The sequence below is a fragment of the Schistocerca gregaria genome, chromosome 3 (assembly GCF_023897955.1).
Source record: "Schistocerca gregaria isolate iqSchGreg1 chromosome 3, iqSchGreg1.2, whole genome shotgun sequence".
NCBI lineage: Eukaryota > Metazoa > Arthropoda > Insecta > Orthoptera > Acrididae > Schistocerca > Schistocerca gregaria.
The window spans coordinates 19913498-19933628 of NC_064922.1; the positions used below are offsets into that span (position 1 = coordinate 19913498).

The following is a 20131-nucleotide window of genomic DNA, read 5'->3' on the forward strand; positions in this document are numbered from 1 at the left end:
AATTTTTAACACACCTACATGCGCACCTTGCCATGCAAGTGGAATAATTCCCAACCGGCAGCGATGTGTAGGCAGATACAAGCGAACGATTAGCATCCACAATTGCGCCGATTTCACGTAAATCCCACTGCACGTTCCCATTCTTTGCGTGCAGTCGGCTGCTACTGGTGTTGCTGGTTGTGACTGCTGATAACAGATGCCGTAGCAATCAATTCATGGAGTGAGTTGTATGTTTTGCGATAGTCTGTCTCTGACAAGGAAGCACAGGTGATATAGGTGCGAACACAGGAAGCTTGCAGCCCCTCGCTGCCTGAAGACACAGAGCAGCCACACTAGAAGAGCGGCCTAAGCCGTAGGCGAAATGTGCTCATTCGCTTTGGCACGACGTCGAACTATAAATAAGTCTGTCACTAGCGTGAGCGATGCGTGAGCGTCGTGTAAAGTCGGAAAAGTCATCTGCATGGGTGATTGCCAAGTTTGGGGAGCGTTTCGTAGTACGATCAGTGCAAAGGGGACGCGGAAACTTATTGTGTGCCAGTGTTTTGCAGTTGGATGACAAGAGTTTTACGCAGTAGCAAAGAGCGAGGCACTGAGTTGGCATGAACAATGGAGAGCACAATGGGGCTCGAGATGTGCTTGTTACCTCAGGTGCTGTGTGATTGTGGACAAGGAGTGAAATGGACCAATTTGTGACCGCCCTTTCAATTTAAGACGTTCAAAACAGACGGAATTTGCATTCGTAATACCAGAGCATCGAAACTACTTGGAACTCTTGTGTATATGAACGTGTCCGCGCCTTTGTATTCTGGTACCTTCGCCGCTACAAACCAACCAACCATCGTGTCCGTGCACATCAGAGTCGCAAAGAATGGAGAATAGCCAGGCTTGGTCGTGTGTGTAGCTGTAGCTCAGTTGGCAGATCGTTCGCTTAGTGTGTGAACGGTCTCGGGTTCAAGCCCCGGCTCCTCCATGTTTTGTGGTCAGTGCATGGTAAGTGTTGGTCGCGGCGAACATAAACGCACGCAAGAAGTTGCAAAACCCGCGTCACAGACTGATATGATGTATACTGTCATAAGGAGAGCAAGGTGTAAGTGTGGGGACCGGCTGTTATCGTGGTGTCATCGAGTGCAGATCTGTCTTAGGTATCACGGCTTAACGTCATTGAAGTCTAGAGGTGGACAACACGTTCGTCTTACTCAGAGCGGTGTCTGAACTCTATTTTCGACGTTATGCGTGCCACTTTCATTGTGGCCAACTACGATTCGATACAGAATGCACGAAACCTGAAAGACACCCTCACTGATACATAGAGAGTAGTGTTTGTCTGCGGAATAATGGGAGTGCAAGGGTCTGTGACGTTGATATGACTGTATGTAGCACTGCTAGTTTAGGGGGGGGGGGGGGTGGGCGTAGCTCAGATGGTAGAGCGCTCGCTTAGCGTGCGAGAGGTACTGGGATCGATACCCAGCGCCTCCAGAATTTTTAACACACCTACATGCGCACCTTGCCATGCAAGTGGAATAATTCCCAACCGGCAGCGATGTGTAGGCAGATACAAGCGAACGATTAGCATCCACAATTGCGCCGATTTCACGTAAATCCCACTGCACGTTCCCATTCTTTGCGTGCAGTCGGCTGCTACTGGTGTTGCTGGTTGTGACTGCTGATAACAGATGCCGTAGCAATCAATTCATGGAGTGAGTTGTATGTTTTGCGATAGTCTGTCTCTGACAAGGAAGCACAGGTGATATAGGTGCGAACACAGGAAGCTTGCAGCCCCTCGCTGCCTGCAGACACAGAGCAGCCACACTAGAAGAGCGGCCTAAGCCGTAGGCGAAATGTGCTCATTCGCTTTGGCGCGACGTCGAACTATAAATAAGGCTGTCACTAGCGTGAGCGTTGCGTGAGCGTCGTGTAAAGTCGGAAAAGTCATCTGCATGGGTGATTGCCAAGTTTGGGGAGCGTTTCGTAGTACGATCAGTGCAAAGGGGACGCGGAAACTTATTGTGTCCCAGTGTTTTGCAGTTGGACGACAAGAGTTTTACGCAATAGCAAAGAGCGAGGCACTTAGTTGGCATGAACAATGGAGAGCACAATGGGGCTCGAGATGTGCTTGTTACCTCAGGTGCTGTGTGATTGTGGACAAGGAGTGAAATGGACCAATTTGTGACCGCCCTTTCAATTTAAGACGTTCAAAACAGACGGAATTTGCATTCGTAATACCAGAGCATCGAAACTACTTGGAACTCTTGTGTATATGAACGTGTCCGCGCCTTTGTATTCTGGTACCTTCGCCGCTACAAACCAACCAACCATCGTGTCCGTGCACATCAGAGTCGCAAAGACTGGAGAATAGCCAGGCTTGGTCGTGTGTGTAGCTGTAGCTCAGTTGGCAGATCGTTCGCTTAGCGTGTGAACGGTCTCGGGTTCAAACCCCGGCTCCTCCATGTTTTGAGGTCAGTGCATGGTAAGTGTTGGTCGCGGCGAACATAAACGCACGCAAGAAGTTGCAAAACCAGCGTCACAGACTGATATGATGTATACTGTCATAAGGAGAGCAAGGTGTAAGTGTGGGGACCGGCTGTTATCGTGGTGTCATCGAGTGCAGATCTGTCTTAGGTATCACGGCTTAACGTCATTGAAGTCTAGAGGTGGACAACACGTTCGTCTTACTCAGAGCGGTGTCTGAACTCTATTTTCGACGTTATGCGTGCCACTTTCATTGTGGCCAACTACGATTCGATACAGAATGCACGAAACCTGAAAGACACCCTCACTGATACATAGAGAGTAGTGTTTGTCTGCGGAATAATGGGAGTGCAAGGGTCTGTGACGTTGATATGACTGTATGTAGCACTACTAGTTATCGGGAGGGGGAGGGGGGTGGGTAGGCGTAGCTCAGATGGTACAGCGCTCGCTTAGCGTGCGAGAGGTACTGGGATCGATACCCAGCGCCTCCAGAATTTTTAACACACCTACATGCGCACCTTGCCATGCAAGTGGAATAATTCCCAACCGGCAGCGATGTGTAGGCAGATACAAGCGAACGATTAGCATCCACAATTGCGCCGATTTCACGTAAATCCCACTGCACGTTCCCATTCTTTGCGTGCAGTCGGCTGCTACTGGTGTTGCTGGTTGTGACTGCTGATAACAGATGCCGTAGCAATCAATTCATGGAGTGAGTTGTATGTTTTGCGATAGTCTGTCTCTGACAAGGAAGCACAGGTGATATAGGTGCGAACACAGGAAGCTTGCAGCCCCTCGCTGCCTGCAGACACAGAGCAGCCACACTAGAAGAGCGGCCTAAGCCGTAGGCGAAATGTGCTCATTCGCTTTGGCACGACGTCGAACTATAAATAAGTCTGTCACTAGCGTGAGCGATGCGTGAGCGTCGTGTAAAGTCGGAAAAGTCATCTGCATGGGTGATTGCCAAGTTTGGGGAGCGTTTCGTAGTACGATCAGTGCAAAGGGGACGCGGAAACTTATTGTGTCCCAGTGTTTTGCAGTTGGATGACAAGAGTTTTACGCAGTAGCAAAGAGCGAGGCACTGAGTTGGCATGAACAATGGAGAGCACAATGGGGCTCGAGATGTGCTTGTTACCTCAGGTGCTGTGTGATTGTGGACAAGGAGTGAAATGGACCAATTTGTGACCGCCCTTTCAATTTAAGACGTTCAAAACAGACGGAATTTGCATTCGTAATACCAGAGCATCGAAACTACTTGGAACTCTTGTGTATATGAACGTGTCCGCGCCTTTGTATTCTGGTACCTTCGCCGCTACAAACCAACCAACCATCGTGTCCGTGCACATCAGAGTCGCAAAGAATGGAGAATAGCCAGGCTTGGTCGTGTGTGTAGCTGTAGCTCAGTTGGCAGATCGTTCGCTTAGCGTGTGAACGGTCTCGGGTTCAAGCCCCGGCTCCTCCATGTTTTGTGGTCAGTGCATGGTAAGTGTTGGTCGCGGCGAACATAAACGCACGCAAGAAGTTGCAAAACCAGCGTCACAGACTGATATGATGTATACTGTCATAAGGAGAGCAAGGTGTAAGTGTGGGGACCGGCTGTTATCGTGGTGTCATCGAGTGCAGATCTGTCTTAGGTATCACGGCTTAACGTCATTGAAGTCTAGAGGTGGACAACACGTTCGTCTTACTCAGAGCGGTGTCTGAACTCTATTTTCGACGTTATGCGTGCCACTTTCATTGTGGCCAACTACGATTCGATACAGAATGCACGAAACCTGAAAGACACCCTCACTGATACATAGAGAGTAGTGTTTGTCTGCGGAATAATGGGAGTGCAAGGGTCTGTGACGTTGATATGACTGTATGTAGCACTACTAGTTATCGGGAGGGGGGGGGGGGGGGGTAGGCGTAGCTCAGATGGTACAGCGCTCGCTTAGCGTGCGAGAGGTACTGGGATCGATACCCAGCGCCTCCAGAATTTTTAACACACCTACATGCGCACCTTGCCATGCAAGTGGAATAATTCCCAACCGGCAGCGATGTGTAGGCAGATACAAGCGAACGATTAGCATCCACAATTGCGCCGATTTCACGTAAATCCCACTGCACGTTCCCATTCTTTGCGTGCAGTCGGCTGCTACTGGTGTTGCTGGTTGTGACTGCTGATAACAGATGCCGTAGCAATCAATTCATGGAGTGAGTTGTATGTTTTGCGATAGTCTGTCTCTGACAAGGAAGCACAGGTGATATAGGTGCGAACACAGGAAGCTTGCAGCCCCTCGCTGCCTGAAGACACAGAGCAGCCACACTAGAAGAGCGGCCTAAGCCGTAGGCGAAATGTGCTCATTCGCTTTGGCACGACGTCGAACTATAAATAAGTCTGTCACTAGCGTGAGCGATGCGTGAGCGTCGTGTAAAGTCGGAAAAGTCATCTGCATGGGTGATTGCCAAGTTTGGGGAGCGTTTCGTAGTACGATCAGTGCAAAGGGGACGCGGAAACTTATTGTGTGCCAGTGTTTTGCAGTTGGATGACAAGAGTTTTACGCAGTAGCAAAGAGCGAGGCACTGAGTTGGCATGAACAATGGAGAGCACAATGGGGCTCGAGATGTGCTTGTTACCTCAGGTGCTGTGTGATTGTGGACAAGGAGTGAAATGGACCAATTTGTGACCGCCCTTTCAATTTAAGACGTTCAAAACAGACGGAATTTGCATTCGTAATACCAGAGCATCGAAACTACTTGGAACTCTTGTGTATATGAACGTGTCCGCGCCTTTGTATTCTGGTACCTTCGCCGCTACAAACCAACCAACCATCGTGTCCGTGCACATCAGAGTCGCAAAGAATGGAGAATAGCCAGGCTTGGTCGTGTGTGTAGCTGTAGCTCAGTTGGCAGATCGTTCGCTTAGCGTGTGAACGGTCTCGGGTTCAAGCCCCGGCTCCTCCATGTTTTGTGGTCAGTGCATGGTAAGTGTTGGTCGCGGCGAACATAAACGCACGCAAGAAGTTGCAAAACCCGCGTCACAGACTGATATGATGTATACTGTCATAAGGAGAGCAAGGTGTAAGTGTGGGGACCGGCTGTTATCGTGGTGTCATCGAGTGCAGATCTGTCTTAGGTATCACGGCTTAACGTCATTGAAGTCTAGAGGTGGACAACACGTTCGTCTTACTCAGAGCGGTGTCTGAACTCTATTTTCGACGTTATGCGTGCCACTTTCATTGTGGCCAACTACGATTCGATACAGAATGCACGAAACCTGAAAGACACCCTCACTGATACATAGAGAGTAGTGTTTGTCTGCGGAATAATGGGAGTGCAAGGGTCTGTGACGTTGATATGACTGTATGTAGCACTACTAGTTATCGGGAGGGGGGGGGGTGGGTAGGCGTAGCTCAGATGGTACAGCGCTCGCTTAGCGTGCGAGAGGTACTGGGATCGATACCCAGCGCCTCCAGAATTTTTAACACACCTACATGCGCACCTTGCCATGCAAGTGGAATAATTCCCAACCGGCAGCGATGTGTAGGCAGATACAAGCGAACGATTAGCATCCACAATTGCGCCGATTTCACGTAAATCCCACTGCACGTTCCCATTCTTTGCGTGCAGTCGGCTGCTACTGGTGTTGCTGGTTGTGACTGCTGATAACAGATGCCGTAGCAATCAATTCATGGAGTGAGTTGTATGTTTTGCGATAGTCTGTCTCTGACAAGGAAGCACAGGTGATATAGGTGCGAACACAGGAAGCTTGCAGCCCCTCGCTGCCTGCAGACACAGAGCAGCCACACTAGAAGAGCGGCCTAAGCCGTAGGCGAAATGTGCTCATTCGCTTTGGCACGACGTCGAACTATAAATAAGTCTGTCACTAGCGTGAGCGATGCGTGAGCGTCGTGTAAAGTCGGAAAAGTCATCTGCATGGGTGATTGCCAAGTTTGGGGAGCGTTTCGTAGTACGATCAGTGCAAAGGGGACGCGGAAACTTATTGTGTCCCAGTGTTTTGCAGTTGGATGACAAGAGTTTTACGCAGTAGCAAAGAGCGAGGCACTGAGTTGGCATGAACAATGGAGAGCACAATGGGGCTCGAGATGTGCTTGTTACCTCAGGTGCTGTGTGATTGTGGACAAGGAGTGAAATGGACCAATTTGTGACCGCCCTTTCAATTTAAGACGTTCAAAACAGACGGAATTTGCATTCGTAATACCAGAGCATCGAAACTACTTGGAACTCTTGTGTATATGAACGTGTCCGCGCCTTTGTATTCTGGTACCTTCGCCGCTACAAACCAACCAACCATCGTGTCCGTGCACATCAGAGTCGCAAAGAATGGAGAATAGCCAGGCTTGGTCGTGTGTGTAGCTGTAGCTCAGTTGGCAGATCGTTCGCTTAGCGTGTGAACGGTCTCGGGTTCAAGCCCCGGCTCCTCCATGTTTTGTGGTCAGTGCATGGTAAGTGTTGGTCGCGGCGAACATAAACGCACGCAAGAAGTTGCAAAACCCGCGTCACAGACTGATATGATGTATACTGTCATAAGGAGAGCAAGGTGTAAGTGTGGGGACCGGCTGTTATCGTGGTGTCATCGAGTGCAGATCTGTCTTAGGTATCACGGCTTAACGTCATTGAAGTCTAGAGGTGGACAACACGTTCGTCTTACTCAGAGCGGTGTCTGAACTCTATTTTCGACGTTATGCGTGACACTTTCATTGTGGCCAACTACGATTCGATACAGAATGCACGAAACCTGAAAGACACCCTCACTGATACATAGAGAGTAGTGTTTGTCTGCGGAATAATGGGAGTGCAAGGGTCTGTGACGTTGATATGACTGTATGTAGCACTGCTAGTTTAGGGGGGGGGGGGGGTGGGCGTAGCTCAGATGGTAGAGCGCTCGCTTAGCGTGCGAGAGGTACTGGGATCGATACCCAGCGCCTCCAGAATTTTTAACACACCTACATGCGCACCTTGCCATGCAAGTGGAATAATTCCCAACCGGCAGCGATGTGTAGGCAGATACAAGCGAACGATTAGCATCCACAATTGCGCCGATTTCACGTAAATCCCACTGCACGTTCCCATTCTTTGCGTGCAGTCGGCTGCTACTGGTGTTGCTGGTTGTGACTGCTGATAACAGATGCCGTAGCAATCAATTCATGGAGTGAGTTGTATGTTTTGCGATAGTCTGTCTCTGACAAGGAAGCACAGGTGATATAGGTGCGAACACAGGAAGCTTGCAGCCCCTCGCTGCCTGCAGACACAGAGCAGCCACACTAGAAGAGCGGCCTAAGCCGTAGGCGAAATGTGCTCATTCGCTTTGGCGCGACGTCGAACTATAAATAAGGCTGTCACTAGCGTGAGCGTTGCGTGAGCGTCGTGTAAAGTCGGAAAAGTCATCTGCATGGGTGATTGCCAAGTTTGGGGAGCGTTTCGTAGTACGATCAGTGCTAAGGGGACGCGGAAACTTATTGTGTCCCAGTGTTTTGCAGTTGGACGACAAGAGTTTTACGCAATAGCAAAGAGCGAGGCACTTAGTTGGCATGAACAATGGAGAGCACAATGGGGCTCGAGATGTGCTTGTTACCTCAGGTGCTGTGTGATTGTGGACAAGGAGTGAAATGGACCAATTTGTGACCGCCCTTTCAATTTAAGACGTTCAAAACAGACGGAATTTGCATTCGTAATACCAGAGCATCGAAACTACTTGGAACTCTTGTGTATATGAACGTGTCCGCGCCTTTGTATTCTGGTACCTTCGCCGCTACAAACCAACCAACCATCGTGTCCGTGCACATCAGAGTCGCAAAGACTGGAGAATAGCCAGGCTTGGTCGTGTGTGTAGCTGTAGCTCAGTTGGCAGATCGTTCGCTTAGCGTGTGAACGGTCTCGGGTTCAAACCCCGGCTCCTCCATGTTTTGAGGTCAGTGCATGGTAAGTGTTGGTCGCGGCGAACATAAACGCACGCAAGAAGTTGCAAAACCAGCGTCACAGACTGATATGATGTATACTGTCATAAGGAGAGCAAGGTGTAAGTGTGGGGACCGGCTGTTATCGTGGTGTCATCGAGTGCAGATCTGTCTTAGGTATCACGGCTTAACGTCATTGAAGTCTAGAGGTGGACAACACGTTCGTCTTACTCAGAGCGGTGTCTGAACTCTATTTTCGACGTTATGCGTGCCACTTTCATTGTGGCCAACTACGATTCGATACAGAATGCACGAAACCTGAAAGACACCCTCACTGATACATAGAGAGTAGTGTTTGTCTGCGGAATAATGGGAGTGCAAGGGTCTGTGACGTTGATATGACTGTATGTAGCACTGCTAGTTTAGGGGGGGGGGGGGGGGGTGGGCGTAGCTCAGATGGTAGAGCGCTCGCTTAGCGTGCGAGAGGTACTGGGATCGATACCCAGCGCCTCCAGAATTTTTAACACACCTACATGCGCACCTTGCCATGCAAGTGGAATAATTCCCAACCGGCAGCGATGTGTAGGCAGATACAAGCGAACGATTAGCATCCACAATTGCGCCGATTTCACGTAAATCCCACTGCACGTTCCCATTCTTTGCGTGCAGTCGGCTGCTACTGGTGTTGCTGGTTGTGACTGCTGATAACAGATGCCGTAGCAATCAATTCATGGAGTGAGTTGTATGTTTTGCGATAGTCTGTCTCTGACAAGGAAGCACAGGTGATATAGGTGCGAACACAGGAAGCTTGCAGCCCCTCGCTGCCTGCAGACACAGAGCAGCCACACTAGAAGAGCGGCCTAAGCCGTAGGCGAAATGTGCTCATTCGCTTTGGCGCGACGTCGAACTATAAATAAGGCTGTCACTAGCGTGAGCGTTGCGTGAGCGTCGTGTAAAGTCGGAAAAGTCATCTGCATGGGTGATTGCCAAGTTTGGGGAGCGTTTCGTAGTACGATCAGTGCTAAGGGGACGCGGAAACTTATTGTGTCCCAGTGTTTTGCAGTTGGACGACAAGAGTTTTACGCAATAGCAAAGAGCGAGGCACTTAGTTGGCATGAACAATGGAGAGCACAATGGGGCTCGAGATGTGCTTGTTACCTCAGGTGCTGTGTGATTGTGGACAAGGAGTGAAATGGACCAATTTGTGACCGCCCTTTCAATTTAAGACGTTCAAAACAGACGGAATTTGCATTCGTAATACCAGAGCATCGAAACTACTTGGAACTCTTGTGTATATGAACGTGTCCGCGCCTTTGTATTCTGGTACCTTCGCCGCTACAAACCAACCAACCATCGTGTCCGTGCACATCAGAGTCGCAAAGACTGGAGAATAGCCAGGCTTGGTTGTGTGTGTAGCTGTAGCTCAGTTGGCAGATCGTTCGCTTAGCGTGTGAACGGTCTCGGGTTCAAACCCCGGCTCCTCCATGTTTTGAGGTCAGTGCATGGTAAGTGTTGGTCGCGGCGAACATAAACGCACGCAAGAAGTTGCAAAACCAGCGTCACAGACTGATATGATGTATACTGTCATAAGGAGAGCAAGGTGTAAGTGTGGGGACCGGCTGTTATCGTGGTGTCATCGAGTGCAGATCTGTCTTAGGTATCACGGCTTAACGTCATTGAAGTCTAGAGGTGGACAACACGTTCGTCTTACTCAGAGCGGTGTCTGAACTCTATTTTCGACGTTATGCGTGCCACTTTCATTGTGGCCAACTACGATTCGATACAGAATGCACGAAACCTGAAAGACACCCTCACTGATACATAGAGAGTAGTGTTTGTCTGCGGAATAATGGGAGTGCAAGGGTCTGTGACGTTGATATGACTGTATGTAGCACTACTAGTTATCGGGGGGGGGGGGGGGGGGTGGGCGTAGCTCAGATGGTACAGCGCTCGCTTAGCGTGCGAGAGGTACTGGGATCGATACCCAGCGCCTCCAGAATTTTTAACACACCTACATGCGCACCTTGCCATGCAAGTGGAATAATTCCCAACCGGCAGAGGTGTGTAGGCAGATACAAGCGAACGATTAGCATCCACAATTGCGCCGATTTCACGTAAATCCCACTGCACGTTCCCATTCTTTGCGTGCAGTCGGCTGCTACTGGTGTTGCTGGTTGTGACTGCTGATAACAGATGCCGTAGCAATCAATTCATGGAGTGAGTTGTATGTTTTGCGATAGTCTGTCTCTGACAAGGAAGCACAGGTGATATAGGTGCGAACACAGGAAGCTTGCAGCCCCTCGCTGCCTGCAGACACAGAGCAGCCACACTAGAAGAGCGGCCTAAGCCGTAGGCGAAATGTGCTCATTCGCTTTGGCGCGACGTCGAACTATAAATAAGGCTGTCACTAGCGTGAGCGTTGCGTGAGCGTCGTGTAAAGTCGGAAAAGTCATCTGCATGGGTGATTGCCAAGTTTAGGGAGCGTTTCGTAGTACGATCAGTGCTAAGGGGACGCGGAAACTTATTGTGTGCCAGTGTTTTGCAGTTGGACGACAAGAGTTTTACGCAGTAGCAAAGAGCGAGGCACTGAGTTGGCATGAACAATGGAGAGCACAATGGGGCTCGAGATGTGCTTGTTACCTCAGGTGCTGTGTGATTGTGGACAAGGAGTGAAATGGACCAATTTGTGTCCGCCCTTTCAATTTAAGACGTTCAAAACAGACGGAATTTGCATTCGTAATACCAGAGCATCGAAACTACTTGGAACTCTTGTGTATATGAACGTGTCCGCGCCTTTGTATTCTGGTACCTTCGCCGCTACAAACCAACCATCCATCGTGTCAGGGCACATCAGAGTCGCAAAGAATGGAGAATAGCCAGGCTTGGTCGTGTGTGTAGCTGTAGCTCAGTTGGCAGATCGTTCGCTTAGCGTGTGAACGGTCTCGGGTTCAAGCCCCGGCTCCTCCATGTTTTGTGGTCAGTGCATGGTAAGTGTTGGTCGCGGCGAACATAAACGCACGCAAGAAGTTGCAAAACCAGCGTCACAGACTGATATGATGTATACTGTCATAAGGAGAGCAAGGTGTAAGTGTGGGGACCGGCTGTTATCGTGGTGTCATCGAGTGCAGATCTGTCTTAGGTATCACGGCTTAACGTCATTGAAGTCTAGAGGTGGACAACACGTTCGTCTTACTCAGAGCGGTGTGTGAACTCTATTTTCGACGTTATGCGTGCCACTTTCATTGTGGCCAACTACGATTCGATACAGAATGCACGAAACCTGAAAGACACCCTCACTGATACATAGAGAGTAGTGTTTGTCTGCGGAATAATGGGAGTGCAAGGGTCTGTGACGTTGATATGACTGTATGTAGCACTACTAGTTATCGGGGGGGGGGGGGGGGGGGCTAGCTCAGATGGTACAGCGGTCGCTTAGCGTGCGAGAGGTACTGGGATCGATACCCAGCGCCTCCAGAATTTTTAACACACCTACATGCGCACCTTGCCATGCAAGTGGAATAATTCCCAACCGGCAGCGATGTGTAGGCAGATACAAGCGAACGATTAGCATCCACAATTGCGCCGATTTCACGTAAATCCCACTGCACGTTCCCATTCTTTGCGTGCAGTCGGCTGCTACTGGTGTTGCTGGTTGTGACTGCTGATAACAGATGCCGTAGCAATCAATTCATGGAGTGAGTTGTATGTTTTGCGATAGTCTGTCTCTGACAAGGAAGCACAGGTGATATAGGTGCGAACACAGGAAGCTTGCAGCCCCTCGCTGCCTGAAGACACAGAGCAGCCACACTAGAAGAGCGGCCTAAGCCGTAGGCGAAATGTGCTCATTCGCTTTGGCACGACGTCGAACTATAAATAAGTCTGTCACTAGCGTGAGCGATGCGTGAGCGTCGTGTAAAGTCGGAAAAGTCATCTGCATCGGTGATTGCCAAGTTTGGGGAGCGTTTCGTAGTACGATCAGTGCAAAGGGGACGCGGAAACTTATTGTGTCCCAGTGTTTTGCAGTTGGATGACAAGAGTTTTACGCAGTAGCAAAGAGCGAGGCACTGAGTTGGCATGAACAATGGAGAGCACAATGGGGCTCGAGATGTGCTTGTTACCTCAGGTGCTGTGTGATTGTGGACAAGGAGTGAAATGGACCAATTTGTGACCGCCCTTTCAATTTAAGACGTTCAAAACAGACGGAATTTGCATTCGTAATACCAGAGCATCGAAACTACTTGGAACTCTTGTGTATATGAACGTGTCCGCGCCTTTGTATTCTGGTACCTTCGCCGCTACAAACCAACCAACCATCGTGTCCGTGCACATCAGAGTCGCAAAGAATGGAGAATAGCCAGGCTTGGTCGTGTGTGTAGCTGTAGCTCAGTTGGCAGATCGTTCGCTTAGCGTGTGAACGGTCTCGGGTTCAAGCCCCGGCTCCTCCATGTTTTGTGGTCAGTGCATGGTAAGTGTTGGTCGCGGCGAACATAAACGCACGCAAGAAGTTGCAAAACCAGCGTCACAGACTGATATGATGTATACTGTCATAAGGAGAGCAAGGTGTAAGTGTGGGGACCGGCTGTTATCGTGGTGTCATCGAGTGCAGATCTGTCTTAGGTATCACGGCTTAACGTCATTGAAGTCTAGAGGTGGACAACACGTTCGTCTTACTCAGAGCGGTGTCTGAACTCTATTTTCGACGTTATGCGTGCCACTTTCATTGTGGCCAACTACGATTCGATACAGAATGCACGAAACCTGAAAGACACCCTCACTGATACATAGAGAGTAGTGTTTGTCTGCGGAATAATGGGAGTGCAAGGGTCTGTGACGTTGATATGACTGTATGTAGCACTACTAGTTACCGGGGGGGGGGGGGGGATTGGGCGTAGCTCAGATGGTACAGCGCTCGCTTAGCGTGCGAGAGGTACTGGGATCGATACCCAGCGCCTCCAGAATTTTTAACACACCTACATGCGCACCTTGCCATGCAAGTGGAATAATTCCCAACCGGCAGAGGTGTGTAGGCAGATACAAGCGAACGATTAGCATCCACAATTGCGCCGATTTCACGTAAATCCCACTGCACGTTCCCATTCTTTGCGTGCAGTCGGCTGCTACTGGTGTTGCTGGTTGTGACTGCTGATAACAGATGCCGTAGCAATCAATTCATGGAGTGAGTTGTTTGTTTTGCGATAGTCTGTCTCTGACAAGGAAGCACAGGTGATATAGGTGCGAACACAGGAAGCTTGCAGCCCCTCGCTGCCTGAAGACACAGAGCAGCCACACTAGAAGAGCGGCCTAAGCCGTAGGCGAAATGTGCTCATTCGCTTTGGCACGACGTCGAACTATAAATAAGTCTGTCACTAGCGTGAGCGATGCGTGAGCGTCGTGTAAAGTCGGAAAAGTCATCTGCATGGGTGATTGCCAAGTTTGGGGAGCGTTTCGTAGTACGATCAGTGCAAAGGGGACGCGGAAACTTATTGTGTCCCAGTGTTTTGCAGTTGGATGACAAGAGTTTTACGCAGTAGCAAAGAGCGAGGCACTGAGTTGGCATGAACAATGGAGAGCACAATGGGGCTCGAGATGTGCTTGTTACCTCAGGTGCTGTGTGATTGTGGACAAGGAGTGAAATGGACCAATTTGTGACCGCCCTTTCAATTTAAGACGTTCAAAACAGACGGAATTTGCATTCGTAATACCAGAGCATCGAAACTACTTGGAACTCTTGTGTATATGAACGTGTCCGCGCCTTTGTATTCTGGTCCCTTCGCCGCTACAAACCAACCAACCATCGTGTCCGTGCACATCAGAGTCGCAAAGAATGGAGAATAGCCAGGCTTGGTCGTGTGTGTAGCTGTAGCTCAGTTGGCAGATCGTTCGCTTAGCGTGTGAACGGTCTCGGGTTCAAGCCCCGGCTCCTCCATGTTTTGTGGTCAGTGCATGGTAAGTGTTGGTCGCGGCGAACATAAACGCACGCAAGAAGTTGCAAAACCAGCGTCACAGACTGATATGATGTATACTGTCATAAGGAGAGCAAGGTGTAAGTGTGGGGACCGGCTGTTATCGTGGTGTCATCGAGTGCAGATCTGACTTAGGTATCACGGCTTAACGTCATTGAAGTCTAGAGGTGGACAACACGTTCGTCTTACTCAGAGCGGTGTCTGAACTCTATTTTCGACGTTATGCGTGCCACTTTCATTGTGGCCAACTACGATTCGATACAGAATGCACGAAACCTGAAAGACACCCTCACTGATACATAGAGAGTAGTGTTTGTCTGCGGAATAATGGGAGTGCAAGGGTCTGTGACGTTGATATGACTGTATGTAGCACTGCTAGTTATCAGGGGGGGGGGGGGGGCGTAGCTCAGATGGTACAGCGCTCGCTTAGCGTGCGAGAGGTACTGGGATCGATACCCAGCGCCTCCAGAATTTTTAACACACCTACATGCGCACCTTGCCATGCAAGTGGAATAATTCCCAACCGGCAGAGGTGTGTAGGCAGATACAAGCGAACGATTAGCATCCACAATTGCGCCGATTTCACGTAAATCCCACTGCACGTTCCCATTCTTTGCGTGCAGTCGGCTGCTACTGGTGTTGCTGGTTGTGACTGCTGATAACAGATGCCGTAGCAATCAATTCATGGAGTGAGTTGTATGTTTTGCGATAGTCTGTCTCTGACAAGGAAGCACAGGTGATATAGGTGCGAACACAGGAAGCTTGCAGCCCCTCGCTGCCTGCAGACACAGAGCAGCCACACTAGAAGAGCGGCCTAAGCCGTAGGCGAAATGTGCTCATTCGCTTTGGCGCGACGTCGAACTATAAATAAGGCTGTCACTAGCGTGAGCGTTGCGTGAGCGTCGTGTAAAGTCGGAAAAGTCATCTGCATGGGTGATTGCCAAGTTTAGGGAGCGTTTCGTAGTACGATCAGTGCTAAGGGGACGCGGAAACTTATTGTGTGCCAGTGTTTTGCAGTTGGACGACAAGAGTTTTACGCAGTAGCAAAGAGCGAGGCACTGAGTTGGCATGAACAATGGAGAGCACAATGGGGCTCGAGATGTGCTTGTTACCTCAGGTGCTGTGTGATTGTGGACAAGGAGTGAAATGGACCAATTTGTGACCGCCCTTTCAATTTAAGACGTTCAAAACAGACGGAATTTGCATTCGTAATACCAGAGCATCGAAACTACTTGGAACTCTTGTGTATATGAACGTGTCCGCGCCTTTGTATTCTGGTACCTTCGCCGCTACAAACCAACCATCCATCGTGTCAGTGCACATCAGAGTCGCAAAGAATGGAGAATAGCCAGGCTTGGTCGTGTGTGTAGCTGTAGCTCAGTTGGCAGATCGTTCGCTTAGCGTGTGAACGGTCTCGGGTTCAAGCCCCGGCTCCTCCATGTTTTGTGGTCAGTGCATGGTAAGTGTTGGTCGCGGCGAACATAAACGCACGCAAGAAGTTGCAAAACCAGCGTCACAGACTGATATGATGTATACTGTCATAAGGAGAGCAAGGTGTAAGTGTGGGGACCGGCTGTTATCGTGGTGTCATCGAGTGCAGATCTGTCTTAGGTATCACGGCTTAACGTCATTGAAGTCTAGAGGTGGACAACACGTTCGTCTTACTCAGAGCGGTGTGTGAACTCTATTTTCGACGTTATGCGTGCCACTTTCATTGTGGCCAACTACGATTCGATACAGAATGCACGAAACCTGAAAGACACCCTCACTGATACATAGAGAGTAGTGTTTGTCTGCGGAATAATGGGAGTGCAAGGGTCTGTGACGTTGATATGACTGTATGTAGCACTACTAGTTATCGGGGGGGGGGGGGGGGGGTGGTCGTAGCTCAGATGGTACAGCGCTCGCTTAGCGTGCGAGAGGTACTGGGATCGATACCCAGCGCCTCCAGAATTTTTAACACACCTACATGCGCACCTTGCCATGCAAGTGGAATAATTCCCAACCGGCAGAGGTGTGTAGGCAGATACAAGCGAACGATTAGCATCCACAATTGCGCCGATTTCACGTAAATCCCACTGCACGTTCCCATTCTTTGCGTGCAGTCGGCTGCTACTGGTGTTGCTGGTTGTGACTGCTGATAACAGATGCCGTAGCAATCAATTCATGGAGTGAGTTGTATGTTTTGCGATAGTCTGTCTCTGACAAGGAAGCACAGGTGATATAGGTGCGAACACAGGAAGCTTGCAGCCCCTCGCTGCCTGCAGACACAGAGCAGCCACACTAGAAGAGCGGCCTAAGCCGTAGGCGAAATGTGCTCATTCGCTTTGGCGCGACGTCGAACTATAAATAAGGCTGTCACTAGCGTGAGCGTTGCGTGAGCGTCGTGTAAAGTCGGAAAAGTCATCTGCATGGGTGATTGCCAAGTTTAGGGAGCGTTTCGTAGTACGATCAGTGCTAAGGGGACGCGGAAACTTATTGTGTGCCAGTGTTTTGCAGTTGGACGACAAGAGTTTTACGCAGTAGCAAAGAGCGAGGCACTGAGTTGGCATGAACAATGGAGAGCACAATGGGGCTCGAGATGTGCTTGTTACCTCAGGTGCTGTGTGATTGTGGACAAGGAGTGAAATGGACCAATTTGTGACCGCCCTTTCAATTTAAGACGTTCAAAACAGACGGAATTTGCATTCGTAATACCAGAGCATCGAAACTACTTGGAACTCTTGTGTATATGAACGTGTCCTCACCTTTGTATTCTGGTACCTTCGCCGCTACAAACCAACCATCCATCGTGTCAGTGCACATCAGAGTCGCAAAGAATGGAGAATAGCCAGGCTTGGTCGTGTGTGTAGCTGTAGCTCAGTTGGCAGATCGTTCGCTTAGCGTGTGAACGGTCTCGGGTTCAAGCCCCGGCTCCTCCATGTTTTGTGGTCAGTGCATGGTAAGTGTTGGTCGCGGCGAACATAAACGCACGCAAGAAGTTGCAAAACCAGCGTCACAGACTGATATGATGTATACTGTCATAAGGAGAGCAAGGTGTAAGTGTGGGGACCGGCTGTTATCGTGGTGTCATCGAGTGCAGATCTGTCTTAGGTATCACGGCTTAACGTCATTGAAGTCTAGAGGTGGACAACACGTTCGTCCTACTCAGAGCGGTGTCTGAACTCTATTTTCGACGTTATGCGTGCCACTTTCATTGTGGCCAACTACGATTCGATACAGAATGCACGAAACCTGAAAGACACCCTCACTGATACATAGAGAGTAGTGTTTGTCTGCGGAATAATGGGAGTGCAAGGGTCTGTGACGTTGATATGACTGTATGTAGCACTACTAGTTAGCGGGGGGGGGGGGGGGGGGCGTAGCTCAGATGGTACAGCGCTCGCTTAGCGTGCGAGAGGTACTGGGATTGATACCCAGCGCCTCCAGAATTTTTAACACACCTACATGCGCACCTTGCCATGCAAGTGGAATAATTCCCAACCGGCAGAGGTGTGTAGGCAGATACAAGCGAACGATTAGCATCCACAATTGCGCCGAATTCACGTAAATCCCACTGCACGTTCCCATTCTTTGCGTGCAGTCGGCTGCTACTGGTGTTGCTGGTTGTGACTGCTGATAACAGATGCCGTAGCAATCAATTCATGGAGTGAGTTGTATGTTTTGCGATAGTCTGTCTCTGACAAGGAAGCACAGGTGATATAGGTGCGAACACAGGAAGCTTGCAGCCCCTCGCTGCCTGCAGACACAGAGCAGCCACACTAGAAGAGCGGCCTAAGCCGTAGGCGAAATGTGCTCATTCGCTTTGGCGCGACGTCGAACTATAAATAAGGCTGTCACTAGCGTGAGCGTCGTGTAAAGTCGGAAAAGTCATCTGCATGGGTGATTGCCAAGTTTAGGGAGCGTTTCGTAGTACGATCAGTGCTAAGGGGACGCGGAAACTTATTGTGTCCCAGTGTTTTGCAGTTGGACGACAAGAGTTTTACGCAGTAGCAAAGAGCGAGGCACTGAGTTGGCATGAACAATGGAGAGCACAATGGGGCTCGAGATGTGCTTGTTACCTCAGGTGCTGTGTGATTGTGGACAAGGAGTGAAATGGACCAATTTGTGACCGCCCTTTCAATTTAAGACGTTCAAAACAGACGGAATTTGCATTCGTAATACCAGAGCATCGAAACTACTTGGAACTCTTGTGTATATGAACGTGTCCGCGCCTTTGTATTCTGGTACCTTCGCCGCTACAAACCAACCAACCATCGTGTCAGTGCACATCAGAGTCGCAAAGAATGGAGAATAGCCAGGCTTGGTCGTGTGTGTAGCTGTAGCTCAGTTGGCAGATCGTTCGCTTAGCGTGTGAACGGTCTCGGGTTCAAGCCCCGGCTCCTCCATGTTTTGTGGTCAGTGCATGGTAAGTGTTGGTCGCGGCGAACATAAACGCACGCAAGAAGTTGCAAAACCAGCGTCACAGACTGATATGATGTATACTGTCATAAGGAGAGCAAGGTGTAAGTGTGGGGACCGGCTGTTATCGTGGTGTCATCGAGTGCAGATCTGTCTTAGGTATCACGGCTTAACGTCATTGAAGTCTAGAGGTGGACAACACGTTCGTCCTACTCAGAGCGGTGTCTGAACTCTATTTTCGACGTTATGCGTGCCACTTTCATTGTGGCCAACTACGATTCGATACAGAATGCACGAAACCTGAAAGACACCCTCACTGATACATAGAGAGTAGTGTTTGTCTGCGGAATAATGGGAGTGCAAGGGTCTGTGACGTTGATATGACTGTATGTAGCACTACTAGTTATTGGGGGGGGGGGGGGGTGGTCGTAGCTCAGATGGTACAGCGCTCGCTTAGCGTGCGAGAGGTACTGGGATCGATACCCAGCGCCTCCAGAATTTTTAACACACCTACATGCGCACCTTGCCATGCAAGTGGAATAATTCCCAACCGGCAGAGGTGTGTAGGCAGATACAAGCGAACGATTAGCATCCACAATTGCGCCGATTTCACGTAAATCCCACTGCACGTTCCCATTCTTTGCGTGCAGTCGGCTGCTACTGGTGTTGCTGGTTGTGACTGCTGATAACAGATGCCGTAGCAATCAATTCATGGAGTGAGTTGTATGTTTTGCGATAGTCTGTCTCTGACAAGGAAGCACAGGTGATATAGGTGCGAACACAGGAAGCTTGCAGCCCCTCGCTGCCTGCAGACACAGAGCAGCCACACTAGAAGAGCGGCCTAAGCCGTAGGCGAAATGTGCTCATTCGCTTTGGCGCGACGTCGAACTATAAATAAGGCTGTCACTAGCGTGAGCGTTGCGTGAGCGTCGTGTAAAGTCGGAAAAGTCATCTGCATGGGTGATTGCCAAGTTTAGGGAGCGTTTCGTAGTACGATCAGTGCTAAGGGGACGCGGAAACTTATTGTGTCCCAGTGTTTTGCAGTTGGACGACAAGAGTTTTACGCAGTAGCAAAGAGCGAGGCACTGAGTTGGCATGAACAATGGAGAGCACAATGGGGCTTGAGATGTGCTTGTTACCTCAGGTGCTGTGTGATTGTGGACAAGGAGTGAAATGGACCAATTTGTGACCGTCCTTTCAATTTAAGACGTTCAAAACAGACGGAATTTGCATTCGTAATACCAGAGCATCGAAACTACTTGGAACTCTTGTGTATATGAACGTGTCCGCGCCTTTGTATTCTGGTACCTTCGCCGCTACAAACCAACCAACCATCGTGTCAGTGCACATCAGAGTCGCAAAGAATGGAGAATAGCCAGGCTTGGTCGTGTGTGTAGC

The 20131-nt window shown here is 49.8% G+C and overlaps 4 non-coding genes across 4 annotated transcripts; all 4 read left to right on the forward strand.

Annotated features, from left to right (window-relative positions):
* Positions 1 to 1402: 1402 nt before the first annotated feature.
* On the forward strand, positions 1403 to 1476 carry Trnaa-agc (transfer RNA alanine (anticodon AGC)). Its single transcript has one exon. It is a non-coding gene; the product is annotated as a tRNA-Ala (tRNA).
* A 5853-nt stretch (positions 1477 to 7329) lies between these two features.
* Positions 7330 to 7403, forward strand: Trnaa-agc (transfer RNA alanine (anticodon AGC)). Its single transcript has one exon. It is a non-coding gene; the product is annotated as a tRNA-Ala (tRNA).
* A 1406-nt stretch (positions 7404 to 8809) lies between these two features.
* Trnaa-agc (transfer RNA alanine (anticodon AGC)) lies at positions 8810 to 8883 on the forward strand. Its single transcript has one exon. It is a non-coding gene; the product is annotated as a tRNA-Ala (tRNA).
* A 5844-nt stretch (positions 8884 to 14727) lies between these two features.
* On the forward strand, positions 14728 to 14800 carry Trnaa-agc (transfer RNA alanine (anticodon AGC)). Its single transcript has one exon. It is a non-coding gene; the product is annotated as a tRNA-Ala (tRNA).
* Positions 14801 to 20131: the final 5331 nt, after the last annotated feature.